The following is an 8,038-nucleotide window of genomic DNA, read 5'->3' as shown; positions in this document are numbered from 1 at the left end:
GACATTCTGATGTCACTTATGATGATGCCTAAGATGTGCATATGTGGGAGGTGGGAGGAACAGGGTCTCCACTGGGGCCTCTACAGCCCTGTCAGACTCTTCCTATGCTCTAGTACCGGGTGTTGCTCCATGCCTGGCTTGGATTGCTTCCCCTATCTATCAGTTTTGTGTCTCTATGTACTGTGAAATCCTTGGATCACATAGCTTGAACACCCTCCACTGTAATAACCGTATTTCCCCCTTTGGGTGGCTCCCTTACTCTCTTCCCCCTTTTGTGATATTGACTATGCTGCTGTAGTACTACTGTTACTGTCTTCCGGAAGGCATCTGACCTCCCTCCCCTGCATGGGTTCTCATGTCACCTGCCACCGTAATTCAAAGCAATGCTCCTGATGCTGACAGTCTGCCAGGGCACTCATGAGCATGTTGCTTGTTTTGGCTCACACTTTGAGGGAACAGCTCACCATGGCAGAGAAGTCATGGTGGCTGGAGCACGAGGTCCTTGGTCACGTTGTGTCGGCCCCGGTTCTCTTTCTCCTATATATTCATTGCAGAACTTCGGTTGCTAGAATGGTGTCGCCCACAGTAAGGTGGGTCTCCCCCATCACTTAAGCTAATCTAGATAATCGCTCACAGGTGTGCAGAGGCTTTTCTCCTAGATGAGTCGAAATTCTGTCAAGTTGACAGTCAATATTACCCAGCAAACTGCTTATTCTTACCTCTGAACTTTGTTCACTTTGCCGTCGACTCCGTAAGGATTACATCAGCCACCTCTGCATCTCTGTGACAAATGCCTGCGATAATCAACTTAAAGGGGAAAACAAAAAACAAAAAAAAACCACGTTTTTTTAGACCCTGTAGCCCCAGCTGGCCTGGAATTCCCTGTATAGACCAGACTGAGCTTGAACTCACAGAGATCCCCCTGCCTCTGTCTCCCAGGTGCTGGGATTAAATGCGTGCGCCACGATGCCCACCTACGTCCTATTTTGAACCATCACTAGTCTGTTAAACCCAGGGACCTTCCCCTGTAAAGTGTCTAAATATAACGAAGGTCCTTTCGCTGTTGGATCTCCTACCTCGGGTTTTTCCCTCTGAGAGTGGCATCTAGACTCTAATGCAAAGAACTACAAATCCCGGAAGACCTTTCGGCTGTGACGCCTGCGCAGTGATCACTACTTCGTTTCCTCATCTGGGAAAGACCCACCCAGGACACTGTGCTTAGGCTGGAGGAAGCAGAAGAAGATGGCGTTCACCAGGTTTTTACCTGTGCCTACTCAGCTCTCTCAGAACCAACTTGAAGCTAAGGAAAAAGCGAGATCTCAGAGATCACAGCAGACCTCACTGGTCTCCTCCAAAAGAGAACCTACCCCCTACAGGTACCAGAAAGGATGGATACCTCGGGACTTGTTAGAAGATTTGGGAGATGGAGGTGCTTATCCAAAAATTCATGTGGCCCAGTATCCACTGGATATGGGGCGAAAGAGAAAAATGTGGAATACACTGGCCATTCAGATGGATCCTGAAGGGAAAACTAAATATGATGCCATTGTTCAACAAGGACAGTCAAAAGACAAGGTCATTTATAGCAAGTATACTGACCTGGTTCCAAAGGAGGTTATGAATGCAGATGATCCGGGCCTGCAAAGACCCTATGAAGAAGCTATTAAAGAAGCAACAGAAAAGACAAGGATAGCCTTAGAGAAATCTGTATTGCAGAAGGTTGCTGCAGCTATACCAGTTCAAGCAGCTGACAAGCTGGCCTCTGCTCAGGACATCCGATACACACCGTCATAGCCAGGAGTGGCGTTCAACTCTGGAGCCAAATGGTTATTCAGATGGTAGAAATGCAAAAAGATCCAAATGAAGCCTCCAAGGTTTACGATTAGTAAGAAAATTCCCTGGGGACCACCTTCTCCTGCACCTGTAGTGCATTTTCCTAGTTGGAAGATGACCGTGAGGGAACAACAGGAATGGAAGATTCCTCCTTGTATTTCCAACTGGAAGAACGCAAAGGGTTATACAATTGCATTAGATAAATGGCTACCTGCTGACGGAAGAGGACTTCAGATAGTAGACATGCCAAACTAGCTGAAGCTCTCTTTACGCTGCTTATCAGAAGGCTCATGAGGCTGTGGAAATGCGAGCCCAAGGAGAGAGAACGATGGCTCAAAAAGAAAAGGAGGAAACACAAAGAGAAGCTTAGAGAAATGGCCCGGAAAGAGGGAGAGAGGAGAGCTGGGATTAAAATCCATGTGGAAAAAGAGGATGGAGAGGGCGGGAAGGAGATGAAATCCAGCACAACAAAGGAAGCAAGACTGCAGAACCAGAATCTTTCCAGGGCATCTCCCAATAAGAGGTCATGACTGCACAAAATGAAAATCGAGATATCAAAGAAGTCATTGCTCTTGGTGTGCCCTATCCTCAAACTTCCAATGAAGTCCAGTATAACCAAAAGCTCTCAACCATTCTAAGTGTATGGACAGCAGGTTTGCAGGTGGAGAAAATGAAATTTACTGTTTATGATCAAGCTTGGAGAGGTAAAGATATGGCCCAGAGTATTTATAGACTCAGTAAAAATCTGGACAAGGACTGTATTGTGATGGCCTGGGAGCCAGAATAAAGACCAACAGATTTGTTCCTGATAAGGAATTTTCTGATTCAGACCATAAACACAGAAGCAAAGAAGGACCAGTCCAGATTTAGGAAGATCCTTCTAATTTGGACAGTTTTTGGAAGAAGCCAAACAGCATGGCAGCTTAAAAGACACTCAGATAGCAGTCACCCCAAAGAACATGAGTATGAAGGCAAGAAGAGGAGGAAGGAGTAGACATCTCTCCATAGTGAATGGAGTGTTATTCACAACCCTAATGATGCAAATCATTGGGAAACCCTTTGTAAGTGATCAGGATAAAAACCAAATCTGGGTGCCAGATCTCAGCACTAGTTTTTATTCTGGGGATAAACCCTAATGATGCAAATCATTGGGAAACCCTTTGTAAGTGATCAGGATAAAAACCAAATCTGGATGCCAGATCTCAGCACTAATTTTTATTCTGGGGATAAACCCTAATGATGCAAGTCATTGGGAAACCCTTTGTAAATGATCAGGATAAAAACCAAATCTGGGTGCCAGATCTCAGCACTAGCTTTTATTCTGAATAGTATTCTATTTTGAATATTTTTAAAGAATGGGTTATATTTGCGCTTCTCAGAGAAAATGCTGTCCCCACACACAGAATTAAGACTACTTCCTTTTTTTGTAAGAACTTCTTATGAATAAAGTTGTCCAAACACATGAGTAGAATATTGTTCACATTGTGCTGCCAAATGAATTTTGCTCTATTGTGCTGCTTTACTTTGGAGCAGGGAAGGGAAGGTCTTGCTTAGTGTGACTCTTTGTTTCAAATAAAAACATTTAGGCAAAACAAAAAGGAGAAATGTTTTCTTTTTAGCACACAGTTTCACAGCTTTCCATCCATGGTGGCTTGGCCCCATGACTAGTGACCTCCCACCAAGTCCCACCTCTGCCACCTCCCAATTGTACCCCATGCTGACAACCAAGCTTTTAACACATGGACCATGGGAACACTTACCCAAACCATGCCAGTACCATCCTGCATCTTGTACTTTTCAAGTTTACCTACTTTATACTTTACCGCCACAGTCTATGCTGGGAAGTTGATTCTTCTACATTTAATGCTGCATTTGGGAATTTTGTGCTTCCTTCCAGATCAATACACATGTCTATTTTGTACCTCCAGCTATTTTGATAGCAATTTTTAGCACATTCCATTCCTGAAGGCCTTAATCTCCTCTCAGATACAGAGGTTGCCTGAAAAGACCTAAGCACAGGCTCAGAAGAGTAACAATGACTTCAATCTCTGAGTACAATAGCAAAACTATTCAGGGATCAGCCTGCTCACCCAAAGGCAAGAGCATTTTAAACATCACATGTCATCTTGAAACTTAACCCAACAGCTATATCAGATGAGTCATCTTGGAAATACAAAGGAAAGCACAGTTACTTCCTGGGGTGCCAAGACCTTTATGTTAACCACCAGTGATTCTCAAAGGTCAGGACTGGTAGCAGGTTTAGGGAACTGCAGGGGCAGCCCAGTGGTAGAACATGTGTTAACATGCACAAGGCCCTGAGTTCAATCCCATGAATGAATGAATGACTAAATAAATAAATAAATAAATAAATAAATAAATATGCTCAGACCTCAAGCACCTGCTTTAGAGTCCAGCATGAATACACAGGCTCCTGAGGATTGTCCTTGAATGCAGCAGGTATATATGAATAAAGCAAAAAGCATTCTCATCTTGCTAGAACTTGTTCTAGAAGAAGACAACATCCATAACTGGAGCAGTACAGAAACAGATCTCGCCTAGGGCTGGAGCCACTAATGCAATCTACCCAGCTGGAGGAATCACAAAAATCATTAATACCCCAAATCTGATGACACACCACAACAAAACAAATGCCCAGAATGCCATGCTTGCTGTAGACACCTTCCCAACAGCGGCCACCTCAACTGCAAGGGAAACTAAATATGACACTACCTTGAACCTGACTCGGGAAAGTTTGTGCCTCCACATTTTCTTTGTGTTTGGGTACATACTGGCAGTTTAATTTTTTATTCAGTTGTAATTGTTGTAAGGTGCTTTATTCTAGAAATACTCCAATTTGGTGAAATTAAATAGGTTTTTCCCCTATAAGCTTTATAATAATGTACTTTGTTGTTGTTTGGTTAGCTTTGTTTTGTATCTGGTGACTGCCCTTGAATTTTCTTGTATCTTTTAATGTTTTAGGCATGTACTGAAGAATTTTTGATGTGACATAAATTGCAGCAAAAAGTACTGCAATTTTGGGTAGCGGCTCGATAAGGAGAAATCATCAGAGAATAAGATGAGAAAAAGCAAAGAGGAATAAATCCTCACTTTCAGCTTTTAATTTTTCTTCAAATGTTCTTTTAAAATAAAAGTTTAAAGATGGAAGCATAGAGAGTGTTTATTTTATGAATCCATCTTTCAGGTTACGGTTCCCCAATTCTTCCCATTTCAACTTATTAGTCATAAACACCAGATACATTTGGCAGTGACAATCTTTTACTTATGAGCATTACAGAAAATCATTTATAGGTAATAATTGATCTCTTATCCTATGAGCCACAAAAACACACACAGCAGGCATAAACTCAGGAAGCGCTCATCATGAGTGATGGTGCTGTCTAAAAGGCAAAGACTTATTTTAGAAATGGCCCATATGGCTCCACTTTGAGCTTTTAGTACTGACAGGCAGCTATGGGGAGGCAGATGGTGGCATAGGTAGAATTCCAACACCATGAATCTTCTTAATTAAATTAAAATTTCAAAGGAGAAATTTTAAAACTTAATGTAATGGCATACAATTATCTCAGGAAGTACATTTATGTAATGGTCCTTGCTGTTTATTTTTGTGGCCTTTCTGTAGTACAAAGTTATTACCTGAGACAATGAAATGCTTTAGGTACAAGCATATACTTGATAATAAGTTAGTAAATTGATAACATTAATGGAATGTTAATTACATATGCATGATGATGATATGGAGAAAAGGCAAATGTAATCAAAATATAATCAAAATGCCACACCCTAGATGATCATGTGGGTTGTATACATCAGAAAACTTAAATGACAGTGCTTAAGAGGGTATTCAGGCTCAGAAATTCAGAGCCTGGTGCTCCAGGGTCACTGGGGACCCAGCCTTCTTCAAATCTCTATGTCATCATCCTTACTGCATGGCTCTGCCCTCAAGGATGGAGGCATGTGCAGCTCTGTGTTCCCAGAGAGTGGTTGGCAGTGCTAAGGTGACACACCGCCCTTCAAGGCCAACCCCTCGCACAAGGTTTCTTAGGAAGTTCCAACCAATAACCTCTGCTTATATCTCATTGGCCATCCCTAGCAGCATGGAAAACTGGGAAATACAATCATTTTACTGAAGGGTAGTCCTTCCTTCAAAAAAAAAAAAAACCAAACAAAAAACAGGGATTTGACTCATACAAACTACAAAAAGAAAATATATTGGGAGGACAAAAGTTTCTGCCACAAAGTCAGAGAATCTCATTCAGAGAAATGAGATGAGACAGACCTGGACCACAACCTGGCTCTTATAGAATGGCACCAAAAGAGGCCAGGAATGTCCTTGGGGAGCAAAAAAGGGAATTCTGGAGCTTGAGGGTGAGAGGATGTCTCATAAAGAATAAAAATGTATCATTCATCAGTTATTTTGGTCACCTTGCCTTTATGACAGCTAAAAAAACTGATTGTTGGTCTTTAAATCAGCATCTATATTGATAGGGTGTTGCAAAACCATGAAGTCTCCATGCCAAATTTGATAGGTTGGAGTAAAGTGGGCCTGACTGCAGTTCCATACCTTCTTGGGAAAGCAAACCTTACAGAGCACACAAAGGCATCTGGATCAGTCTGAGACAGGTGCCTGTCATCATATCCTTGTTTCATATGCAGGGCTACCCCCCATCCTGGAGAGCTCCATCTGTAAGTAAGAGCCCATGAGTCTTCTGCTGTCTCCTGACTGTCTACTGGGCTCCAATAGATGGGCTTCTGCCCTAAGTGTGCACATACCTGAGGAGCCTTGCTGGGCTGGGAGGTGGGGTGCAGTAACAGGTTGAGAATGTTCTTCCTACTGTGCAAGCAGCTATGCTGTTCCTTTGAGCTGTCTGAGGTCCTCTGTTCGTGGGTTAAACTCAAAAATCAGATGTCTCAGAAAGATAAGACTCTGAAAATAAATACAGGAGATAAAGGGGAAGCCCGGGGTGCTGAGAACATCTAGCATTCAAGATCCTGAGGTTTCCAACCAGGTAGGACTCAATCTTGTGGCGCCTTATCATCATATGGTATTCATTCGTACTTTTTTTACAGTGGTGGTGGAGGTGGTGATGGTGGTGGTGTGGCGTTTTGTTTGATAAATGGTCTCCTATGGCCCAGCCTGGCCTCAGACTGCTACTCCTCCTGCCTCCAGCTCTGGAATTTCGAGATTACAAACATACACCACCACACCCAGCATTTATACTCCATTAAAAATGGCTTACATTTGCCAAACTTAACTCATACCGCTTTTCTTCCAAGTCAGGCACTCTGTCTTTCATTTCTCTAGGGTTTATTCCAAACATCAAAAATAGTTGGAGGTACTATAACAAACACAAACTCTGTAGCTTAAGAACAACAGAAACCTATTCTCCCACAGTTTTGGATATCAGAAGTCTGAAATGAAGGTATTAGAGGTTTGATTTCTTCTGAATGCTAGGAGGGAGAATTCCTTCTGTGCCTTTCTCCCAGATTCTAGTGGCTTCTGGCAGTTCTTGGCTTTCCTTGGCTTACAGGCACATCACTCCAATCTCTGCCTCTGCAATCACATGACCTTCTCCCTGTGTCTCTGTGCCAGATCCTTTCATGCATCAAAAATTCAAATATGAGAGGCTTTGAACCCTTAGCTCAATATTTTTCTACTAAAATTCACATGGAGACACCAGAAAAGAAGATAAAAATAACTGATATAATCAAGACACTAAAAACAAATTGGCAACTTTTTTTCTGTATCTGGAAGATTTTCCACCAACTGTAAGCCCTACAGAGCTCATTTAAGAAAATTGATGGATGGTTTGCAAACACTCTGTCCTCTAATTGTTTTCAAGAGCTCAGCTGGTCTGGAAGCAACACCATGTAAGTTATGTTCTTAGATCTACTCTCAGGCTTGATGGTTCACTGGGAAGAGTTGCAGGACTCAGTATACATTCAGGGCTGTGAGTTATTACAACAAATGGTACCAAGTACATTCATCAAAGAGCAATGGTGCATGGTATGAAGTCAGAGGGAAGCAGACACCGGTTTCTAAGGGTTCTCCCCCAGTGAAAGCACATCTGACATGCTGAATTACTCCAGTAACAGCTTGCCATGTGTGTGACACGGTACCAACCTGGGAAGCTTGTTACAGATGCTGTGCCCAGGGCTTTTGTTGGTAATGTCCCCATAAACAATC

At 42.5% G+C, this 8,038-nt stretch overlaps 1 pseudogene; it reads left to right on the top strand.

The window, feature by feature from the left end:
- Window positions 1–1,242: 1,242 nt before the first annotated feature.
- LOC103740792 lies at window positions 1,243–2,827 on the top strand (annotated as a pseudogene).
- The last annotated feature ends 5,211 nt before the right edge of the window (window positions 2,828–8,038 follow it).

The sequence above is a fragment of the Nannospalax galili genome, unplaced genomic scaffold, assembly GCF_000622305.1.
Source record: "Nannospalax galili isolate Female #2095 unplaced genomic scaffold, S.galili_v1.0 scaffold158, whole genome shotgun sequence".
NCBI classification, from domain to species: domain Eukaryota; kingdom Metazoa; phylum Chordata; class Mammalia; order Rodentia; family Spalacidae; genus Nannospalax; species Nannospalax galili.
The sequence above is the reverse complement of the archived record's forward strand: the minus strand, read 5'-3'. Positions and strand labels throughout refer to the sequence as shown.